Raw genomic sequence first — 25918 nt, 5'->3', positions numbered from 1 at the left:
TATGATGTTATTATGCTTTAGTTTATTTGTATATTGATTCTCTTTTGTTAGCCGGCCTGAGTCCCTCCTCGGAGGTCGAGAAGACCGGGTTATAAAAGCTCTAAATAAATAAATAATAAATAAATAAATAGTCAAATCCACAAAAATCAAACCCACAAACAGAGGGAGAACTGGGTTGTTGTAGGTTTTTCCGGGCTATATGGCCATGTTCTGGAGGCAATTTTTCTCCTGACGTTTTGCCTGCATCTATGGCAAGCATCCTCAGAGGTAGTGAGGTCTGTTGGAAGTAGGAAAAATGGGTTTATATATCTGTGGAATGACCAGGGTGAGACAAAGGACTTTTGTCTGCTGGGGCTAGCTGTGAATGTTTCAGCTGATCACCTTGATTTGCATTCAATGGCTTGGAAGTGCCTGGGGGGAATCTTTTGTTGAGAGTGATTCCCCCCAGAGAGAGGGAGAACTGTTGTATTTTAGTGGATAAAAATCTTAAAGCATATTCAAAATCTGGCCATTTTGTTTGGTGGTTTCTGGCCATCATCATCCAAAAAGTAACTTTTCCAGGTTCTGATTTCCCCCTAATGCTTGCAGAAGTAGAGCAAAGTCTTTAAAAACTCAGATTTTCTGTGAAAAGAAAAAAGGTCAATGCTAATCCTTCTTTTTCAGTAAGCTCCCAGCTCCTGAAAATTCTGATATTTTCTCCCATCTTTTCAAAATATTGAGTTCTTCCTTTCTTTTTCCCTAGTTCCCTATTGCTTCTCAGAGGAAAAACCACAGTGAGAAAATGTTGGTTCAGCACTAGTTTAAATGTGTCAGTATTAGGGGGTTCTTGAGGATTTTATACAATCCACATTATTAAATGAATTGACCCAATTCGTGCTTCTAAAACGAGTAAGTATATTAAAAAGTCATTTTTGTCATTCTCTGATATTTTTCCCCACAAAGCAGTTGGTGTTAAAGTATAAAAAAATGCACATAAAATGAATATTTTAGCTGAAAATTCATACAAAATACCTTATTTGAGGACAAAGGACATATAAGATACGTATTGTGAGGCAAATTGCATAGACAAACGAATATTTTGTGGGAAATGCATTCGCAAATAATGTGAATTTGCTTTAGGGTCTTAACAAAACACAGATAGATGGGGAAATGTAGCACTGGAAAAACACTTATCTGTCAATCTCAAATCAAATTATGCATTTAAATACATTTAAATATGTACTATTTTAAAAGGACATCCCCCCCCCCCCCCAATATTGTTGATCAATGTGGAAAAGCAACTGAACGGTGGATAAAAACGTTTCAAAAATTGCACATTCCCAAAATATATGCAGTCTCCCATCCTGCTTAAATAACATGATTTCTCTTGACAGGAATCTGTGTATTTCTGCAAATCATGTTAAGATGTGCAAATTGCATAAAATGGAGGTATTTTGCACAAGGTCAAGCACTGTAGTTTTCCTGAAATGTTTTAAGCATGAAACCCAAAAGCATCATCTCTGCAAAAAAGACACAGCTCTTCTTACACAAATAATTTTTCTCAATGAAGCCGTGAAGGGTGAAAAATCTTGCAATTGCTCTTTTCCTTTGATGTGGCATCTCGAGATATCCTATTTTAATCAAGAATGCAAATATTAAGGAGTAGTCCTTACTTTGTTCCTTCAGTTTTTTGTTTTGTTGGATGCATCTACACTATAGAATCAATGCACTCTGACACTACTTTAACTGCCTTGGGACAATGTTATAGAATCCTGGGAGTTGTAGTTTGCAGATAACCCAGTGTTCTTTGGCAGAGAAAACGAAGGACCTTACGAAGCAGTGATTCTCAACCTTCCTAATGCCATGACCCCTTAATACAGGTCCTCATGTTGCGGTGACTCCCAACCATAAAATTATTTTTGTTGCTACTTCATAACTGTAATTTTGCTATTGTCATGAATTGTAATGTAAATATTTGATATGCAGAATGCATTTTCATTCACTGGAAGAAATTTGGCATAAATACTCGATACGCCCAAATTTGAATACTGGTGGGATTGGGGGAAGGATTGATTTTGACATTTGGGAGTTGTAGTTGCTGGGAATTATAGTTCACCTACAATCCAAGAGCATTCTGAACTCCACCAACAATGGAATTGAACCAAACTTGGCACACAGAACTCCAATGACCAACAGAAAATACCAGAAGGGTTTGGTGGGCATTGACCTTGAGTTTGGGAGTTGTAGTTCACCTACATCCAGAGAGCACTGTGGACTCAAGCAATGATAGATCTGAACCAAACTTGGCACAGATACTCAATATGCCTAAATGTGAACTCGGGTGGAGTTTGGGGAAAATAGACCTTGACATTTGGGAGTTGTATTTATTTTTTTATTATTTATTTATTTATTTACAGCTTTTATATTCCGCCCTTCTCACCCCGCAGGGGACTCAAGGCGGATTACAGTGTACACATATATGGCAAACATTCAATGCCAATTTTTGACATACAAACATATACAGACATACACAGAGGCTATTTAACTTTTACTGGCTGCCAGGGGAACTGTCGCTTTCATCGTCCATCTGTGATGCTGATGAAGCACTTCCGCATTCCCCGCATACTTCCCCGCTGGAATGCTTCGCTGGAGTCTTCTTTGTGGCCTCATAAATCTGTTAATTTAGTATTGGTTGGGATTTATAGCTCACCTATAATAAAAGAGCACTCTGAACCCCACTAACTATAGAATGAAGCCAAACTTTTCACACAAAACCCCTGTGACCAACAGAAAATACTGTGTTTTCTGATAGTCTTTGTTAACCCCTCTGACACCCCCTCACGACCCCCCCCCCCCCCGGCTCCCGAGCCCCAGGTTTAGAAACAGTGTTATAATGCTACACTTCCCAGGACTTTTGTTTCCTTCTGCTTCAGGGTAAGCTTTGTTTAAATTTAACAGCTTTCAGCGCTGCTTTCTTTGAGAGGCGGGGCTTCCTGAGTTTAAAAATTAACTGCTCTGTTTGAGAGGAGGGGCTTCCTGAGTTTAAAAATTAACTGCTTTGTTTGGGAGGCGGAGCTTCCTGGTTATTCTATATAAACCAGTGTCTGAACCCAAGGGGCAGCTGGGCTTTCCACAGAAGTTGAGGAAGCAGGAACCCATTTTGTTTCCTTCTGCTTCAGGGTAAGCTTTGTTTAAATTTAACAGCTTTCAGCGCTGCTTTCTTTGATGGCGCGCGCAAACTCATACACTCAGTAACCTATACTTTCACCCCTCCATACCGACAACAACATCAAACACACACCAAGAGGAGGTCATTAGCAACCTCCAGATGGAACAAACACGAAAACTTCCCGTCTCATGCACAAGCTGTGGCATGTTCAGCTTTTTCACACTACAATTACTTAATTACATCTGCCCCAAGTGTACACAGATCACTCGCATGGAACACAGGATACGACAACTCGAGGACCGTATTAAGACCCTTAAGGACATTCAGGAACTTGAGCTGTTCTTAGACACCACACACCACACTGGCCTAGACATGCAGCCCATATCACACCAACATTACAGGGAGGCTCAACAGAACAGCACCTCAGATGTGGACAACCCTCAGGCTTGGAGAAATGTCACCCTTAGAAGGACACATAGGACCCGGAAGCCTCCTCAGAATACTTCCGCTCAACTGCAGTTACACAATAGATTCCAAATTCTCACACAACTAGCACCTGACCAAGAAACACAACATATTGGGGAAGACCAGAATGGCTTAGATACTGATCAGTGGCTTATCCTTGATCAGTGTGCAGGGGATAGCCCTGACTGGGACAACACTTCACAACATTCACACTTGCACAATCCTGCAGGTGTACCATCCCCAACCATAGACCAGGAGCAACAGGAACACATACAGGAGAACCATAGGCTCTTGGACGAATCTCAATGGATTGTCCTTGACGAATGCACCGGGGATGTCGAGGAGGAGGACAACACTTTTCACCTACACAATTCACACCAACAGGATCACTTTTCTGGAGACCTACACACTACATTGCACAGAAGGGGCCCTGTCATTCCTGAAAGTAAACAGGTCTTGGTAGTAGGCGACTCCCTCCTTAGAGGAACGGAAGCTGTCATTTCCAGACCAGATGGGATGGCTCGAGAAATATGCTGCCTACCGGGGGCAAAAATACACCATATCACTCAGAGGCTCACCAGGCTCCTCAAGCCCTATCACCGTCCTCCCCTCATGTTGATTCATGTAGGAACCAATGATACTGCAAGGCATACGTTTCAGAAGATCACAAATGATTTTCGAGCTCTAGGAGCAATGCTAAAAGAATGTAATGTACAGGTGGTCTTTTCATCCCTCCTCCCTGTTGTAAGACACGGACCCACAAGAGCCAGAAAAATAGTACAGGTCAATGACTGGCTTAGAAAATGGTGTCAGGAGGAACGCTTTGGCTTCCTCGACCATGGCCTGCTATTCCAGGAGGATGGCCTACTGGCAAGGGATGGGGTGCATCTCACACAAGTAGGAAAACACCTTTTTGCTCACAGACTCGCAAACCTCATTAGACGCACTTTAAACTAGGTCCACCGGGGGAGGGGGACAACAGCCTTGCGAACACTACTTTACCCATAATGTCTGGGAATCGCCAGAAGGCTAAACGGAGGGCTGCACAAACACAACAAGGACCAAGCACCAAAAGCACAAGAATCCCAATTAAACAGCTCAAGGGAAGATCCCAGGGGCTCACATGTCTTTACACTAATGCACAGAGCATGGGAAATAAACAAGACGAACTCCAACTTCTAGCACAACACCACAAATATGATATCATAGGGATCACTGAAACCTGGTGGGATGACTCCTATCGCTGGAATGTAGATATCGAGGGGTATAACCTGTTTCACAGAAACCGAACAAAGGGGAGAGGAGGCGGAGTAGCCTTATATGTCAAAAACTCTTATGCTGCAGAAGAAATTCAAGACAGCAATCTGGGAAACCAGCTTGAAATCATCTGGATAAGAATCAAGGGAACTGGGACTCAAAAAGATGTCGTTGTAGGCGTCTACTACAGACCCCCAAGCCAGGAGGAAGAACTTGATGAAGTCTTCTGCCAACAGTTGACCAAACAGGCACAGAGAAGAGATGTAGTAGTCATGGGCGATTTCAACTATCCCGATATTTGCTGGAAAACAAACTCGGCCAAGAGTACAAGGTCCAACAAATTCCTCGCTTGCCTTGCAGACAATTTCATGGTCCAGAAGGTAGAAGAGGCAACAAGGGGATTGGCTACTCTTGATCTCATCCTAACAAATGCGGAGGACCTGATCGATGCGGTCGAAGTGGTAGGATCCCTAGGGGCAAGTGACCATGTGCTCCTGCAATTTGAGGTACAAAGGAAGGCCGAAACTAAGACAAGTCAAACCCGCATTATGGACTTTAGGAGAGCTGATTTCCAAAAAATGAAGGAAACGCTGAGCAGCATTCCGTGGACACAGATACTAAAGGACAAGGGAGCTACGGATGGATGGTAATTTCTCAAGAGTGAAATACTCAAGGCGCAATTGCAAACCGTGCCAACAAAGAGAAAAAATAGGACAAGTGCAAAGAAGCCAGAATGGATGTCCAAAGAACTTCTAACTGTGCTAAGACACAAAAGAGACATGCACAAGAAGTGGAAAAAGGGAGAAATCACCAAAGAAGAATTCAAACAAATAGCCAACACCTGTAGGGAAAAGGTCCGCAAAGCCAAAGCAAAAAACGAGCTTAGACTTGCCAGGGACATTAAAAACAATAAAAAGGGCTTCTATTCTTATGTCAGTAGAAAAAGGAAAAACAAGGAGGCGATAGGACCTCTTCAAGGAGAAGATGGGGCAATGCTGACAGGGGATAGGGAAAAGGCAGAACTACTTAATGCCTTCTTTGCCTCGGTCTTCTCACAAAAAGAGAGTCCTCAACCTCAGCAAGATGGAGTGGATGAGGGATTGGAGGACATCCAACCCCTAATTGGGAAAGAAGTCGTCCAGGAATACCTGGCCGCTCTTAATGAGTTCAAGTCCCCAGGGCCAGATCAACTACACCCCAGAGTATTGAAGGAACTAGCGGAAGTCATTTCGGAACCATTGGCAACCATCTTTGAGAGTTCTTGGAGAACGGGAGAAGTTCCAGCAGATTGGAGGAGGGCCAATGTGGTCCCAATCTTCAAGAAGGGAAAAAAGGATGACCCAAACAACTACCGTCCGGTCAGCCTCACGTCGATACCGGGCAAGATTCTGGAAAAGATTGTTAAGGAAGCGGTCTGCAAACACTTAGAAACAAATGCAGTCATCGCTAATAGTCAACATGGATTTATCAAAAACAAGTCATGCCAGACTAATCTGATCTCTTTCTTCGATAGAGCTACAAGCTGGGTAGATGCGGGGAATGCCGTGGATGTAGCGTACCTGGATTTCAGTAAGGCCTTCGACAAGGTCCCCCATGACCTTCTGGCAGGCGAAACGTCAGGAGAGAATGTCTCTAGAACATGGCCATATAGCCCGAAAAAACCTACAACAACCCAATGACCCATTTATTCTATTTAAAGGAAACATAAGGGACTATTTCAAAACCAGCTGTTTCACTGGGATTAAATGAACCTGAAGTTAGTGTAACTTGTGTTTTGAAAAGGACAACATTCTCTCCTGACGTTTCGCCTGCATCTAGGCAAGCATCCTCAGAGATAGTGAGGTAGTGAGGTAGTCACCTCAATACCTCTGAGGATGTTTGCCATAGATGCAGGAGAAACGTCAGGAGAGAATGTCTCTAGACCATGGCCATACAGCCCGAAAAAACCTACAACAACCCAGTGATTCCAGCCATGAAAGCCTTCGACAATACATTATTCCTTTTCTTTGTAAACATTTCTCAGACTGAAGGGTGAGAATCTTTTCTGGAAGTCTTTCAAGGCTCTGGAGCTTGCAGTATCTTCTTTAGTCACTAGGAGGCAGAAATCCTTGACCTTCCCTAGAAATAAAATTGGAGATAGACTTCATGAATTCAATTCTTTACTAGACCTTCAAGCAAATCCATGGGTTGCCTCCTTCTGCAAGACCAAGAAATATTCAAGAGAGGATGGAGAATTTCTGATGCCTGGTAAAAAAAATTGTTGTTAACTATCTTTAAGTTGATTTCAACATGGTGACCACATGAATGAGAGACCTTCAAGCCACCCTGTCCTGAATAGCTTGGCTCAGGTCTTGTAAACTCAAGACTGATTAAGTCTTGATTCAGTCTATCCATCTGGAAGAACAATCTTTCTCTTTTCCTACTGCTTTCTACCTTACCAAGAATGGTCGTGATCTCTTCCCATGATATGGCCAAACTATGATAGTCTCAGTTTAGTCATCCTGGCTTCAAGAGAAGGTTCAGGTCTTATATTTCTGGGAATTGTAGCTTTACATCTCTGCCAAGGAGTTTTGGTTTCTCACCAAACTGTAGGTCTCGGGATTCCATAGCATTGAGCGATAGCACTTAAAGTAGTGGCATTAATTCAACAGTATCGATGCACTATGATTCTACCTTAACTGCCATCCTATGGAACTTTGGACTTTGTGATTCATTGAGGCACTACAACGGTCTGGTAAGAATTCCAAATGCCCCTTTGTATACTATAAATCCTAATATTTCATTGGGGGGGGGGGGGACATTACCATGGGAGTTAAAGAGGAATTGTAGGTGAAAGGTCCTGATATTCTCAGGCTAACTGATGTTACATCACTGCTTTCTTCTCAGGTTTCCCTCAAGTCCTCCAAGGAGAGGAAAGCACCTTGGCTTTGTTTCAGAGGCGGGGGGGGGGGGGGGGTCTCTTCAACTTAGCTAGTTAGAAGGAGACACATATCTTTCTAAATTTATTCTCTCTCTCTTAATAAAGATACAATTTCTTACTTAAATAAAAAAGCAGACTCAATGGGATTACATTCCAGGGAAAGCAAGCTCATTAACCATTCTGAAATTCACAAAGGACTCCATCCTCGTATACACATGCTATGAAAATCCACACTCTACTATCACTACACTACAGTATTAGTCCCTTTAGTATCAGCAGAAAAGTCTCAGGGACTTATTTTCATCTTTATAATGTCTGTTGTGGATAACAGGAGTTGTAATACAATGTACGTGGAATTCAGTTGGTTGGGGAAAATTCTGTGTGAGGGCATTCAGAAGGTAGAACATGTTCCTCATCATAGGGAGCCTTTTTAAATCAAAGAATCATGCAATACTACCTTTGAAGGGGTTGCAAGGCCCATCTAGTCAAACCCCCTGCCATGCAGGAAGACACAACATGTGCTTTTTCTTTTGTCGTGTCAGGAGCGACCTGAGAAACTGCAGGTTGCTTCTGGTGTGAGAGAATTGGCCGTCTGCAAAGACATTGCCCAGGGGATGCCCGGATGATTTGATGTTTTTATCATCCTTGTGGGAGGCTTCTCTCATGTCCCCGCATGAGGAGCTGGAGCTGGTATAGGGAGCTCATCTGCCTCTCCCTGGATTCGAACCTGTGACCTGTCGGTCTTCAGTCCTGCCGACACAGGGGTTTAACCCATTGCTCCACTGGGGGCTCCATGTGCTAAATAGTTGGATCATAGGTCCCAAGCTCTATACAGTGTAAAAAAGTAGTTTGAGAACAAAGCAGATACTGAGTCCCATCATATAATATATAGACAGTGCATAGACATTAAAAGAAGACTTATGCATATGTTAATTGCATTTTCCTATGCATAGGAAAACAAATATTCATCACTTCATGCATGCAAATACCACAGGAGGCTAGAGCTAATGTTTCCAATTAATTAACCATCTCTTTCCCTATCCTGTACCCAAGGAAGCTGCTGAACCCTAATGCACTGCATAGGTAAATTAGCTTTGTAATTAACTTCCTCATCATCAGAACTGTACCTAAAGAAGAAGAAACAGGGCTCCTGGCTTATGGAGGGAGTAGCGAACAGTGAAATACAGTGAAAGCTGGGCATCCCCAGGGGATTGGCATTATTAAATAAGATGCAGAAATCAGCAGGGAAGATCAGAGCGGAGACACGGATGCAGTCGACAACTGCAGTGGGGGATGCTCCTCTGTCTTTTGTTCTCCAAACAGGGATTAATCCTGGGCAAATTGCCCCATGCTTCCTCCATATTAACTCTGAAATGACCTGAGAGCTTCTAGGAAAATAGCAAATGGGCTTCAGTGTTGAGTTCCGATCTGAAAGTTAGAGCTTGTCCTTGTCCACATTCCTTATTCATCCTTGTGTTGCATCCATAAACTGAGGATTTTATTGCACGAAGCAGGCAAACTTGCACTACAACTGGACCCTGACCTTTGTTGGTAATTCCTATCACAAGATGCTGTGTACATCACTTTGCCCATCTGTCTCCTTCCCATTATGAACCTGGCTATTGATAGGTAAAATCCATTAATAGATTGCAATTCCACAATATTCCCATCACTTATCATGGTGTGGTGGATCTATTCCACTTCTATGCTGGCGTGCTGTGTCGGTAAAGTGATGCCAGGAAGCAGGATTTTCCTTCTCTCCTCCTCTTCTTCATTATTCCCATACTTGCTTCTTTTTTGTTTGTTTTTTTTTTGTTGGGAATCAGAGCTGTAGCCCTCACTTGGAGCGATTCCACCATAAATATAGCAGAGTGCTAGAAGCAGACTCCATAACATTTGTTGAGAGGTGATTAGTAGGGCTGGGTAACCACGGAAAAATTTGTTTCTAAACTCGATTCATTTCCAGGGGGCGCTAGCGTTTCCAAATTCTAAATACTTCCGAAATTTTGAGATTTCAAAATTTCGTTATTTACGAAATTTCGTTAATTTCGAATCGATTCGTTAATGGCAGACGCGATTGCGCAATATGCTAAAAAAAAACCCTCCAGATGGGACAGGGGGAACTTCTGAAGCTTCCCTCTCCCTCTGTTGTTGACTGTTGGTGTGATAATTTATTTTTTATCACTGATAAAACAAACAACAACTATAAAACTTGCACCAGACATACGGAAATAATTTTGAAACAATTTCGAAACAATTTCAAAGTAATATCGAAACAATTACAAAACAATTACAAAACAATTACAAAACAATTACAAAATAAATTGAAAAAATTGTTTCGATTTTTAATTACTCCTGCATGGCTCAATATCGGATCGTAAGCTAATTTGAATACGAATTAATAACGAATTACGAAATTAACGAACGAAACCGCCCAGCCCTAGTGATTAGATGTCTTTGTTAGTTTCCTCTCTATTGTTGCACTGTTGTAATTTTAGAGTTTTTTTAATACTGGTAGCCAGATTTTGTTCATTTTCATGGTTTCCTCCTTTCTGTTGAAATTGTCCACGTGCTTGTGTATTTCAGTGGCTTCTCTGTGTAGTCTGACATGGTGGTTGTGAGAGTGGTCCAGCATTTCTGTGTTCTCATATACTATGCTGAGTCCAGGTTGGTTCATCAGGTGCTCTGCTATGGCTGATTTCTCAAACAAGAATATCTAATCACCTCTCAACAAAAGTTTGCTCTAGGCACTGTCAGGCCATTATATGCTAATCAAGGTGGTCAGTTGAAACATTCACACCTAGCTCCAGCAGACAAGAGTTCTTTGTCTCACCCTGGTCATATAAACCCTTTTTCCTAGTTCCAACAGACCTCACTACCTCTGAGGATGCTTGCCATAGATGCAGGCAAAACGTCAGGAGAGAATGCCTCTAGACCATGGCCATATAGCCCAAAAAAACCTACAACAACCCAGTCAGGATTAGCTTCCATTCAACAGGATGGCACAGGATTGCAGAGTCACAACTTTAGGTTCAAAATATTTATTGAAGTAAAAAAAGAAATTTCTTCTAGATAGAAATGGTTCTTGGAGCTAACTAGCTTGCTAAACGCATCTTCTAAGGAAGGTAAAAGGGATAAATATCAAAAGTATCCATGCAGCTACATTTTGCCCGGAGAATGGCAAAATGTGTCCTCACTGGAAGGAAGACAAAGGCAGAGAGAATGAGCAATGGAGAATGATCACAAGGCCAAAAAAAAAAAAAATAAACCAGGGAAATAAACCAATATTGCTACATATAGTGGCAAGCAAGAAGAATAAGACAAAGCCCTTTTTGGCATGCACAGGAATGCGGGGGAAAGGAATCCTTCACTCTAATCTTATATCTAAGTCTATCTACTCATTGAGGACTGGAGACTTGTGCAGTCCAGGGATGAAAGCCAACATTTTTCAAATTTTAAATTGCAAATTTGCTCTAAAATAAAAAAGTGATTGTGCAGGAAGCCAAACTGAAGAGGTTATACATAAGTATGATCACGGGACAACAAATTGTCCATGCAATTTCACAGTTGAAGAGAGGTGCGACCTTTAAAAAAATGGCTTAAGATGTTCCATAGGTGGTACATTATCCCCAAAAAACTTAGCTACATGTATGAATCTGTGGGGGAAAAACTGTTGCCATGACCATGAGTGGAGTTACTTTCACATCTGGTGGTCCTGTGGGGATGCTCAAAAATATCGGAAAGCTATACATGAAGAAAACCAAAAAATATTTAAAATGTCATTCCCAAGTAAACCAGAATATAATATTTACTAGGCCTCACGGATTCAGAGATAGTATTGGATCACAATAAGGACATCCTCTTTACCTGTATGACAATGGTGGCGAGAATCTCCTATGCAAAACTGTGGAAATTGGACAAAGTACCAGAGACTGACGATTGGTTAAGCAAATTAAGTGAAATCAGAGATATGGACAAATTAACTTCCTTTTTGATGAATACTTTGGGTAGCCCATTTAAAAGGACAGATTGGAATCTTGTTGAGGAATATGAAAAGGAAAAAGGACTATAAAGATATTATTAAAATATGGACTCTTCACTAAATCTCTATTATAAACAAATATGGATACTTTAATCTATAATGTAAGAAAATGTGAATCGCAACGGCACAGAATGGAAGTCTATTAGACATTTTCTTTTTTTTTCTTTTCCTTTTTTCTTTTTTCTCTTACCACTTTCCGTTTCCTACTTTACTATCACTTGAAATGTTCCCCTACTTTTTATGTAAAGTACTTTTCCCTTTGTGGATAATAAAAATTACTTTTTAAAAAAGAGAGGTGCGATATCAAAGGTGCTCAACTAGGTATGTATCTGCTATCAATGATAGTGTTGCTGTAATGGAATACAGCAGGCATGGGCAAACTTGGACCCTCCAGATGTTTTGGACTTCAACTCCCACAATTCCTAACCGTTTAAGCGGCTGAGGGGGAAAAGGAAAGGGCCTGAAACTGTTAGGAATTGTGGGAGTTGAAGTCCAAAACACCTGGAGGGCCCAAGTTTGCCCATGCCTGGAATACAGGTTCGTGCAATCTATATATATATAAAAATGCTCTGTGCATAATGAGTACCTTAAAAACAAAAGAACCAATTAACGAAATCACACCAAATTTGGCAACAAAATGTCTCACAACACAAGGAGTGACCATCACTCAAAAATTATGATTTTGTCATTTGGGAATTGTAGTTGCTGGGATTTATAGTTCATCTACAATCAAAGAGCATTCTGAACTCCACCAATGATGGAATTGAACCAAACTTGGCACACAGAACTCCCTTCACGAGCTTGGGCAAATGGGCCTCTCTAGCTTGAACAGAAAGATATCCCCTGACTTATTTTTCAGAGATGAATGCTGTGTCATGACATGCCGTTGAAGAAACACTTCAGTTAATCATGGGCAGATCACATGCTGGCCTCTTGGAAAAGCACATTTCTGCAACTCTTGCAGTTCTTCTAGATGAATTCTTGTTTATCTGTCTAAAATGGAACGAAAAGTCCACAAGATTCTACCTCTTTCCAGTATGTGCTAGACAGAGTAGTACATAAATAAAGTTGTTATTTTAAATGTGTTATTGTAATTATGAACTATGATATTTTACTGATTGTATGTTTTTATGGCTGAGTCCCTCTAAGAGGTGAGAAGCTCGGTATAGAAAACTTTGAAATAAATAAATAAATACAGACTGGTGATGGGAGTCCATTTTATTTGTTGATCTGATTTGGTTTATATTCCACTTTTCTCATGGATGGGACACAAAGTGGCTTACCTATATAAATAAAAATGTAATGTTCGTTTGTGGGATTAACATAACTCAAAAACCACTGGACGAATTGACACCAAATTTGGACACAATACACCTATCAGGCCAACGAGTGACCATCACTCATAAAAACACTGAAAAACACAGCAGAAGAGACTTAAAATGCCAAAAAACAAAAATTGCATTACAACTCATGCGCAAAACCACACACACACACATATATATATACAGAGGCAGCCCTAGGTAATTTTCAATGGTAAGCAAACAGTATTTTGGTGCGCCCCCCCCCCCCCAACTAATCACTGATATATATTTTCTGTTCATCGTGGGAGTTCTGTGTGCCATATTTGGTTCAGTTCCATCATTGGTGGAGTTCAGAATGCTCTTTGATTGTAGGTGAACTATACATCCCAGTAACTACAACTCGCATATGTCAAGGTCTATTTCCCCCCAAGAGCGCCTCAAGAGCGCCCCTGGGCAAAATCAACTATACTCCAAATGCTTACTTTGCGTAATGGGTTGAGCTGCCCCTGTATGTATGTATGTGTATATATATATATATATATATATATATATATATATATATACATACACACACACACACACACACAACACACACAACACACATATACACAGACTGAGCCACAGCAACGCGTGGCAGGGTACAGCTAGTAAGTTATAAGCCTCAATTGTCCTCTATTGCATGAAGAGGAACTTGAGGCATGACATTCTCATTTGCGTACTTTTACGAATTGAAAGTGTGAGTGCTTTTACTTTTTGAAGGTTTCCTTTTAGGGATGTGGCTCTACCTCTATCCAGCTCATTCTGGCTGCCCTTTTTAAAATGTGTATTAATGTTCTGTGTGTCTTTATTAGTCCCTTTTCACCCAGAGCTTGGGGCTGGAGCTGACTCCCTTCTTCCCTTCATTTAGAACCCCCTGTCTGAACTTAATTTTTTCGAGTTTAACCAGTTTCCCCACCCGCTATGCTCTTTTCTGCCTAACAGAGCCACGCATATTCATCTTCCTCCCTCAGGCTCCTTTCATACCCATTTATAATTTACTACATTTATAAGTTTATTAAATGAGTTTCCAACCATGGTGAGTCTAATCAGCATAGCACAGCGCTAGCATTGCGCGCCCCACCGTCCGGCTGTACAGACAAAGCAGGAAACTGATCACTTCTAACTTTATTTAGTGCCACATTTATAGGGACAGGGAAATCTGTCAGCTCCACTTTCTTGGGCATTTGAATTTTTTTTAACACCTCTGGTTCTTTCTACACAGAACACAAATACATTTGTGCTTTTCATTAATACCTTCAAGAATGAAGGGCAACTAAATTCTCCCCAAGAGATATCGTTGTTACCTGCATAAATCAGACCGTGTAGTTTCTGTATGCCATTAGCTCTCAAGGGTGAATAGCCTCTCACTTCACAAACTGGATTCCATCCACCATTTCACAGATGGAACTGGGATACGTGGGCAAGATGGTAAAGGGAATTATAGGATCAGTATCTGCAATTTCACCTACCCACATATGATAAAATATATCCTCTCTTGGCATTTTCTAGGTTGTGCTGGTATGGCTGTACCAGGAGCTCCAACTTCATTTTCTTTCTATTTGCATGTATTCCAAGGTTCCATGCATTTTACAATAAGGTGGTTTCCCTTCCTCTGCAATTATAGGGCCAATGACCCGTCAATCATCATTATGTCCTTTAGCTCCGCCCCTTTCCCCAGGGCTCTGGGAGGAAAAAGAAAGATTTCAGGCAGTCTTTCAGTTTGAAAGCCCAGTTACATGACGTGAGCTTTCCCCACCTGTAGAGAAGCTTCGTTTCTCACAACATCCGGGTAAAACAGCCATAAAGCTTCTAAGGAAAACAGTTTTGCAGCACAACCATTGTTGGGGTTAAATATATAGATCCACACTATTCGTGGAGAAAATCCAAAAGGACTCCAGCTGGAAAATCTACAAAGCCTTGGCTGGTAGGTCTACTCGGGACCCAAGAAGCAGTTTGGAGCCGGGAGTAGGGCCCACACCAGCAAAGTTTAGAAAACAGATTGCCCGGGAGGGGTCAAAAAGGGTTTTCCCTGTTAAAGAAAGAAATAGTTCTCCAAGCAAGGTGCCTGTCCTTTGTAGACAATTTAAGAAGCATATGTTTAATTTGTTGAAGATCTAAGAAGTATTTGATTGTTTGTTGAATACTTAAGCAATAATAAAGGACTTTGTTAAACCTTTCAAGCTTCTAAAGACTCTGTATAGGAAATTCCTTAGGGCCTCTCAGCCGAGCACCCCGACTTCCCACTGGGCACAAAGGGCACGTCCTGTTCAAAAGCCAACTGCTATAGGCCCAGAGCGTGACAGCACATAGGTCCTCCAGGTGATCCCCAAAGAAGTATTCTATCTAGACATTTCCAACACCCTCTAGCGCAGTGATTCTCAACCTGTGGGTCCCCAGGTGTTTTGGCCTACAACTACCAGAAATCCCAGCCAGTTTACCAGCTATTAGGATTTCTGGGAGATGAAGGCCAAAACATCTGGGGACCCACAGGTTGAGAACTACTGCTTTAGTATTTCCACTAGACATGGTACATCTAACAGATTTCACTACTATAAACAGTTTTGCATATGCACTCAGTCCTGAAATATATTCCCTGTGAACATGGAGGTCATAGTGTACTGTGAATAGATGCACAAGCATGAGGAGATTGCAGCGGTTTGCTCTTCCTTGAGTCAACAGAAAAGGACAAGATTCCTCCTCTTTCTCTTCACTTCTCCCTGCTTGTTATCTGTGTGCGAATTGGGTTGCTGTGGGTTTCTGGGCTGTATGGCCATTTTCCAGAAGCATTCTCTCCTGACATTCCAGCCACATCTGTTTCACGCATCCTCAGAGGTTGAGGAGTCTGTTGGTAAACTAGGCAAGGGGGGTTTATATAAATGTGCAATGTCCAGGATGGGAGAAAAAACTCTTGTCTGTTTGAAGCAAGCTTGGGGGGGGGGGGATTGTATCAGGAGCGACTTGAGAAACTGCGAGTCACTTCTCGTGTGAGAGAATTGGCTGTCTGCAAGGACATTGCCCAGAGGACACCTGGATGTTTTGATGTTTTACCATCCTTGTACAAATATAATCAGCTGAAGCCTAACTCTGCCAAGACGCAAGCATGTGCTTTCCACCTACGCAACCATGAAGCCAACAGGAAATTAAAAGTCACCTAGGAAGGTCAAGAGCTTGAACTTTGTTTCCATCCTAAATATCTCGGTGTCACCTTAGATCGAATACTAGCATATAGGAAACACTGCTTGAACACCAAGCACAAAGTAGCTGCATGCAATAACATCCTGCAGAAACTTACTGGCAGCACATGGGGTGCAGACCCAAAATTAGTAAGAACATCAGCCCTAGCCTTGTCTTACTCAACTGCTGAGTATGTCTGCCCTGTTTGGCATAGGTCTGCCCATGCAAAGCAGGTGGACATAGCATTGAATGAAACATGTCTTAAACCTACACCTGTTGATAAACTCTACAAGCTAGCTGGCACTGCCCCCCCTCCCCCCCGATGTGCAATGGGAAGTTGCTGCTAAATGTGAGAGAAATAAGGTTGAACACTGTGAAAGCCACCCACTACGTGGCTATCAGCCTCCTCCCAGTAGACTCAAATCAAGGAAAAGCTTTATGAGAACAACCACTCCTCTTGGTGTCCCTCCAGCAACAGCAAGGGTATCCCTCTGGGCAGCTAAACCAGGAAAGCCCAAATGGATGCCCCCCCCCCCCAAGGGTCTTCCTCCAGGGGCAAACTAAGAATGGGCAACTTGGAAGTCCCTGAACAGACTCAGAAGTGGAGTGGGCAGATCAAAAGACAACCTGGCAAAATGGCACTACCTAAAAGAATCCCACACTTTGTGTGACTGTGGAGCAAAACAGACAACTCTGCGTCTGTATGCTTGTCCACAGTGCCCTGTCTCATGTACAGCGGAAGAATTGTTGGAGGCTACAGACAATGCCATTGCTGTTGCCTGTTTTTGGTCAAAAGATATTTAGCCACTTGCGCTCCTTCTATTTTTATCGGTTTTATACTAATTTATGCAATGCTTTTGATACGAAATACAAAATAAAACCATCCTTGTGGGAGGCATCTCTTGTGTCCCCGCAGGGGAAGCCAGAGCTGACAGAGGGAGCTCATCCGCGTTCTCCCTGGAGCAAGTGTGAAGGCTGCAACTGAGTGCTTGATTAGAACTGAAAAATCTTGCAGCTTCAAGGCTTGGCTGCTTCCTGCCTTCTTTTCAAATTTCTCTTACACTTTGAACTCTTACATTTTGGACAAAGGGGGAAAGGGGGAGGAGAATTGATAAACTGGGTGTTTGGAAAATAGCTGAAAAAGTGGGGTGGTTAGTCAGGACTGTCCCTGCCAAATTGGGGCAATTTCGGAGGGGGGGGGTGTTAGGCTGGCTCTTCATCCATCTTTAAGATGTTTAGGGTACATTTAGACTGTAGAATGAATGCTGTTTGCAACCATTTGCCATGGGTCAATTCTATGGAAGGAGCCCCCGGTGGCACAGTGGGTTAAACCCCTGTGCTGGCAGGACTGAAGACCGACAGGTCGCAGGTTCGAATCTGGGGAGAGGCGGATGAGCTCCCTCTATCAGCTCCAGCTCCTCATATGGGGACATGAGAGAAGCCTCCCACAAGGATAAAAACATCAAATCATCTGGGCGTCCCCTGGGCAACCTCCTTGCAGACAGTCAATTCTCTCACACCAGAAGCGACTTGCAGTTTCTCAAGTCGCTCCTGAAACGACAAAAAAAATAAATAAATCTATGTAATCGTGGTAGTTGTAGTTTTGCAAGGTCTTTAGCCTTCTCTAGCAAAGAGTGGTAGTGCCTCACCAAACTATAAATCAGAGGATTCCATTGCATTGAGCTGTGCCAGTTAAAGTAGTGCCAAACTGCATTAATTTTATAATGCAGATGCACCCTGGAAACTTGGGAGTGTTATCTTCTCCAGACGGCTTGGCTGCCCGCTCCTCGGCTCTCCTTTTGCCAGCAGATAAGAACCTTTTTCAATTTAAAGAGAGATTTGGTGATTAATGAGTTGCTCAGAACTGTCTTTGTAGAGAGTTGTGAACTGTAATTTTATCAGTAGCTTTATCAGATTTGATTATTAAAAGTAAAAGGTTTTGAATGGATATATCTGGGTCTTTGAAATGATTTTACAATGTTTTAAATTATGCGACTTTCTGTTTGTTGAGGCCTAAGAACCCTAAAGGCATCAGATCCCATCTGATTGTAGAAGTTAAGTTGAGTCAGCTCTAGTTATTACTTGAATGGGAGACCACCAATGCTTACCAGGTTATGTTGTAGGTTGTTTCAGAGGTAGGAACTGGCAAAACCACTTTGAATATTCCTAGCTTGGAAAATCTTTTGATAATTCACGAGATGGCCCAAAGTCAACAGACAACATGAAGGCACAGCAATGTTTCTATTGCTGGTGCATTAACTGTGTTTTATTTTAAGCTTGCAATATGTTGTCATGAGTTCCTTAGTGGGAGAAAAGGTAGGACAGAAATTAAACTGTTAAAGAAAGAATAATAAATATCACTCAATAGGAAGCCCAAGATCCTTTATTGTTTCACTGACCGTGAAGGTCTACCAGACATAATTCTACCCCATCTCCTTTTCCCCACAAGAATTTTGGAGCATGCAAGGAATCAGTTAATGTGTGTGTCGACTGTAAAATAAGATACATGAAGCTGATTGGTCAGGCAATGCCCAAGGAACAAGCTGAGCCTGGGACTTTTGCTTACTGTTACATTTTTGTTCGGGCTTGAGCTATGCAGATGTACAGAGAGTTTGGAGAGAGACAGACTTTGGAGTATACTCTTGCTTCATGAGCTGATGAAGGATTTTATCCAATATGGACAAAGAAAGACTATTTTAAATCTATATAAATAAAAATGTAATGTTCGTTTGTGGGATTAACAGAACTCCAAAACCACTGGACGAATTGACACCAAATTTGGACACAAGACACCTAACAACCTTCACTCAAAAAAATTGATTTTGTCATTTGGGAGTTGTAATTGCTGGGATTTATAGTTCACCTACAATCACAGAGCATTCTGAACCCCACCAACGATAGAATTGGGCCAAATCTCCCACACAGAACCCCCATGTGGGCCACAGCAACGTGTGGCAGGGGACGGCTAGTATCTCATAAAAGGACATTATGTGAGTTGATACAACTGATCCCATTGTACATATGTTGTTCTGAACTAAGAAGATTAAGCTACCTCACAACCTCTGAGGATGCTTGCCATAGATGCAGGTGAAACATCAGGAGAGAATGCTTCTAGAACATGGCAATATAACCTGAAAAACCTACAACCACCCAATGATTCCAGCCATGAAAGCCTTCGACAACACTTGTTCTTTATCGTTCACCTGCGTGGCATATTTTCTTTCTCTGGCAAGGCAGTGTGTGGGTTGATCAAACATGAACTACAACATGGTTTATTTTACATTATGCCACAAAGAAGAGCTCACCCTCTGCCCATAGCCACTCACTCATACTGCAGCGTTTCTCAACCTAGGGGTTGGGACCCTGGGGGGAGGTGTCAGAGGTGTCACCAAAGACCATAAAAACACAGCATTTGCTGTTGGTCACTGAGGTTCTGTGTGGGGAGTTTGGTCCAATTCTATCATTGGTGGGGTTCAGAATGCTCTTTGATTTTAGGTGAACTATAAATTCCAACAACTACAACTCTCAAATGACAAAATCAAAATTACAGTTATGAAATGGCAACAAAAATAATTTTATAGTTGGGGGTCATTGTGACATGAGGAACTGTATTAAGGGGTCATGGTATTAGGAAGGTTGAGAAACACTGCCATACTGGATCAGAGACAGAACCCAATGGTGGTGTAGTAGATGACACATATATGCCTAAATCGACTTAAGCCTGTTCATGTGTCTATCTACATGGGCCCCCAAATCTGTAGCCACTCTGAAACAATGCTGCTTTGAAACAGCCCTCGATTCTGCAGAAATGTTTTCACCTCTCCACTTCTGACATCAATTCAGCTCTGCTGGATGATCACCCTTACCCTTTGCATTGTTTATCACCATAGCAGCGGCTCCAGAGAGCCAGGCATCTTTGCCAATGTCAGAAAAGGTGTCCACAAGACTTGAAGGAAGGAAGGGGCAATCCCATTTGTGCTGGAGCCACTGCTGTAGTGATAAATGATGCAAAAGGTAAGTGACACTCCCCTGTGTTTACACAGGCATCACTGGCCTATGTGAACAGCAGGGCCAGTTCTGAATCAGCCCCGAAGTGCAAGGATGTTCTGGAGTTTCAGAGAAGCACAGAAATATTCCCAGACTTCTGCTAACATGGGGTAAAATCAAGTTAACAATTTTTAACCTTGCATTAGGAGCCAGAAATTCCTGCATAACATCTGGACAACTAGGAGTGATGTCTCTGACCAGAAGTTACTCCTACATGCCCAGGAATATCCAGGGACTTCTTGCCATTAATGTGGGGAGTAAAACTGGCTAACTTGATTTTACTCTGCCATGTAAATCAGCCCTAAGTCACCAACAGGATGTGAGATGATGGGTCCTTATTATAATTCAGCAGCACTTGGGTTCCTTAAGTCCCCCCTGATTCTTGTAAACAGCCTCTTGTGCCCAACCCACATGTCACATTGTTTTGATTGATAGGATTGGAATGAATGCCAGACCACTTGGAGGCAGAAAGGGGGCAGAAGTTGCAGATTAATAGAGTGTTGTAAAATGTCTCGTAATCACCTCTGATATTCTTGTAAAGTTGTTAAGGGTGCATTGTCTGTCTCCTGGTATCTTTGCTTGAAAAATGAAGCTCCATTGTTTTGGCCGAGAGCCTTGTCATATGGATTGAAAAGCAGTGGAGAGGCCATAAAGCATCGGCAACAATAATATATCGAGATGGAGGACGGCATCAGCCAGGAACGCTACAGGGCTGCATGAGACCTGGTTTCATCTCACGCTTCTAATTAATTATCTAGAAGAAGGAACAAGCAGCACATTAATTAACTGTTCCAATGACATTAAATGGAGAGGTGTTACAAACACCCACAAAAAGAAGGAAGATAAATAATGCAACGATAGGTGTGCATATCCATGTGTGAATATATATATGGGATATATTTTCTTAATGAGAGGCAGCTTGCAAAAATATTAGTCAAAATAAACAATATCTGGCTGTCTTTTCGGACTAAACTTTTGAAACTAAAATGTTTTGGAATAAGAAAGAAAGTGGAAGGTGTCTTATTAAATAAAAATCTGGGGAATGGGGCAGAGGCCAGGGTTATATAAAGAATTATTGAAAAACAGAATTGCTGAGTTAACAGTGAGGAACTTTGTAAAACAATCAAACCAGAAGCAAAGTGGGCTAACTTTACAGTGCACAGTCCTCTATTTTGAAAGTTTGGCAGAATAAAGTAGGGGCGCAGGAACCCTAAGAAAGTAAAGCTAGGGGCACAGGACTCCCAAGAAAGTTGGAAAACTATGAATAAAACTGCTACTTTTTCCAGAGAGAAAACATTTTTGGAAATGTCTAGGTCATGGGTTTTCAAACTAAGGCTCGAGGGCCGAATATGTCCCTTACCCAGCCCTCGTTCAGGGTCAACCTAAGTCAGAAATGACTTGAATACAAACAACAACAACAACAACAACAACCACCACAACAACAACAACCTTATCTCATCAGCCAAAATTAATTCTACAGCATTAATTCTAAATTAACTCTTAGACGACAGCAAGGAGTGGGGGTATTTTTCGTTATTGCACCCCAGCAGCTGTATGAGTGGCTCCAACAGGATCATAAGTCACATCTTTATTTCCTCTCCCTGACTTCTCTGACTCCTCCTTCTTCTCCTTATCCCATCTTTTCCCAAAAATTAAGATTCAACGCAGCACCATATCAATTCCAGATTTGCTCTTGATTGATTTTTTAATGTGCATAATCAGTAATTAATAAGTTTTTCAAAACTAATTCAATTACATTTACATTAGAAGTGGAAAGAACGGACTATAATATTTCTGCTTAATTGTCATTTAAGATTAATTTAAAAGCCCCTGCTAAAATCTTTACCAGAATGGAACTGAAAAAGCACATTGTTGCCTCAGCTCACCGGTACCCTTTGTCTCTGGCTTGAGCTTGAAAGAAAAGAAGACATTCCCTGAATTTTAGAAAACCCAGTTTCTCCTCCACTCCACCAAAAGAATCCTCTCTGTATTTGTTAAGTTTGTAGTGGCTTGAGCAGTGGATAACTCCTCTGGAGACCAGGTTGAAATCCTCGCTTGGCCATGGAAATCCACTGGGTGACCCTGAAGAAGTCAAAGACTCTCAGCCTTAGAGAACCCTGTGATAGGTTTGCCTTAGGGTCACCATAAGCCAGCACACAATAATAAAGGGTTGTCATTCCCTTCCTCCCTCTGCAATGCTCTACATCCCTCACTCTCCAATTTACTGATGAATCCCTGAGGTCACCATTCACTTCTATTCTATGTTTTTCATGGACCTCATCACATAAATGAGTTCTCCCATGCTGATTTGCTACCTTCTATTGTGAATTGGTAGGACAGCAGGGCAATCCTCGTGCCCCGCATTAGGCCCGGCATCAACACTTCTCTATCACATGTGGGGAAGCATCGTTGTGCAGCTTCCCCCTTCGGCCACCTCATTGCCCCAAATCGAACATAGGGAAGTTCCCGTATTGGCGGCACAGTGTCCTACCATGCTGTCATCCCAGTTGAGCAGTGGAACCCTAACAGAAGTGAGGCTATGTTGTGTGATGGGCAGCATCACTCAACTGGGGCAGTAGCATCCTAGAATGCTAAACATTCCTCCTGTGATGAGGTCCTTAGAGAAGACTCCAGCCAATTCCACATGAATAGATCCTAGTTGCATTGAGATCCCAGTGAATTTCAGCTATGATGTCTTCATTTTGCATCTGGTTATGAGAATGTTGCCAGATGCTCTACTGAACCTACTTTCCCTCTGAAAACATGTAACAACCTTGAGTGGCAGCCTTATTGGCTTATCAATCACTTAGGAGAGCTAGTGTAGGTTCACATGCGAAAACTGATGCTACACAAAAGGGATATATGAAATCCACAAGCATGTGGACAATTTCAACAGAAAGGAGGAGACCATGAAAATGAACAAAATCTGGCTACCAATATTAAAAAACTCTAAAATTACAACAGCAAAAACAGCAGAGAGGAAACAACCAGGCACATCTTAACACCTCTCAACAAAACATTTTCCCAGGCTCAGCCAGGCCTTCAAATGCTAATGAAGATGGTCAGCTGAAACATTCACACCTAGCTTCAGCAGAGAAGAGCTCTGTGCCCCACCCCAGTCATTCCACAGATATATAAACCCATTTTCCTATTTCCAACAGACCTCACTACCTCTGAGGATGCTTGCCATAGATGCAGGCGAAATGTCAGGAAAAATGCCTCTAGAACATGGCCATATAGCCCAAAAAAACCCAATGGCCCTGTAGGTTTCCACTATTTAAAAAAGAAAGGAAAAGTGAACACTTGAAATATTAATATCTGTGCATATATGCCGATCAGTTTCCCTTTCCTTTTGAGAAGTGTGTTTGGGATTCTGGAATCAGCCTCATCCAGCTTTTTCATTTAAATCTCTTGGCCCTTGGTTATCAGTTCTGCATTCTTGCTCTTCCCACTCACACACATAGCTTATAGTTGTGTGCCTTCAAATGGTTTCTGACTCTAAGGTGAGCCAATCATGGGTTTTTCTCAGGCTGAGAATGTGTCACATATCCAAGATCACCCAATGGATTTTCATGGCATAGTGGGGAGTCAAATCCTGGCATTGAGTTTTGTAGTCCAACATTCAAATTATTACAACGTATTGGCTGTCCACACACATTGTTGTGTGCGGTCAAGCTGTTTCCAACATATGGTGATTCTAAGGCAGTTTCAGATCCAACTCTAGAAAGTTGTTAACATTAAGGATGTGAAGAAAATCTGTCATATAACTCTAGATTTTCCAGAATGGGAAGAGATACCTTCCTTCTGGTGTCCGGCTATCTTGTCTCAAGAATCTGCAGCTGGTTCAGAATGATCTCCTAGTTCTTAAAATTGACAGAGCTATTTATGTACCTGATTGTGGAAGCTATTGCATTATTTTTCTGAGTGATGGATTATGATGAAAGAAATGCAAATTAGAGAGAAGAAGCACTTGACTTTTGCACATACAAATGCATACAAGAGTTTGCAATACCATCACCACCTCCCTCTAGAAATATGTTTACAACTAGCCCATAGATCCTGCAGCCAATCCATGCTTTCAACAATCCATGGCTTGAAAATATTTCTCACTCTGCTTCCCAAAAGATAATTTCAAAATACATGCCTTGATTTTGCCATTTTAAAAATGCAATTGGATGGATGCAAATGGATGCAATTTTACTGCACCATTGTGTATAGTGGAACTTCTGCATCCACAGATTTTGGCATACATGTGACGTGTGTGTTAGGCTTGTGCACTTCGGTTGGACCTCGATCCATTTCTGCTGGCCAGATTCCAGTTGACTCCAGATTCCATTTTCATGTGCTTCCTGAAAATGGGCTGGTGGCAGGTTAACTATTTTCATTCCATAGCCCCCCAAAATATGACTATATCCAACCCATTGATGGCAATGGGAACTTACGAGGCTCCCCTTTCTGTTCCTGAGACCCTTTCCTTTTTTCCTTTCAAGGGAGCCTGGGTTTCTGCAATGGGGTTAAGGAAGCAGACACAGCTTGCATGAGACACATCATAGGGGAGGAAGAGCCGTGATCGGCTGCCTCGTGGTCCTGTAACAGACAAAAAATGTGATGTCTGGGCCCTTGCCATTACAGTCACCCAACCAAGCCAAACAAGCCAGATTGGCTGAAGGGAACTGACCACTCCGGATCCATGCACAAGCCTAGTGTGTGTGTCTAAGTCCTGTGGAACCAAGCCACAGTGGATACTGAGGACCCACTCTATTTTTTGGAATATCATTTACTCCAAATCTCATAGAATGAAAAGAAGTATTGAAAAAGGGACAGGAGCATAGTACTTGTTGAAAAAGATGTAAGGAGGATCTTATTTGATCCATATTACTTTGGCTCTAAGATCAGAAGTGGCATCAGTGGTTGTTTTTTTTTTAAAGTATTGAACCCAACGGGATTCCCTTCTTCCTTCCTTCCTTTCCTTCTTTTCCTCCTTTTTTGCTTGCTTTATTTCTTAATTTATTTTATTGAAAGCAAAAGTCGCTAACTACGTCTCATTATCCCTTAAAGATGTTCCCTTGATGTTCACAGGAAGAGTGTTCTCTGTTTGAGGCCAAGCAGCCTTCTTTTCTAATTTATTAATATGTATTCATGCTCTCTCTGTCTTTTTTTTTTTTTTTTTTTTAGGAAAAGCAGATAAATTATACTTCATTGTCATTATAACCAGGAAAGCATTTCAGCATTCGTTGGAACATTCCACAGCATTTTGGCAGCATAGCATCATAGCCGGTATGGAACTCAAGTTCAGTAAAATGTCTAAATTCATCTCCAATATGTTTCAGAGGCAAAGCAGATCCCACTTTTTTTTCAACATGAATTGAGTTCTCAATTTCATAACCAGGAATAAGAGTGAATTTTGTTGAGTTTGTATTTTGATAAATGCATATCAAGTTTGCATTTTCCAAATCGACACGCAAATGAAAACACAGAGGTCATGATGTCAGACCCTCCAACATTTCACAGATGGAAACCAGGAT

The sequence above is a fragment of the Anolis sagrei genome, chromosome 3 (assembly GCF_037176765.1).
Source record: "Anolis sagrei isolate rAnoSag1 chromosome 3, rAnoSag1.mat, whole genome shotgun sequence".
NCBI classification, from domain to species: domain Eukaryota; kingdom Metazoa; phylum Chordata; class Lepidosauria; order Squamata; family Dactyloidae; genus Anolis; species Anolis sagrei.
The sequence above is the reverse complement of the archived record's forward strand: the minus strand, read 5'-3'. Positions refer to the sequence as shown.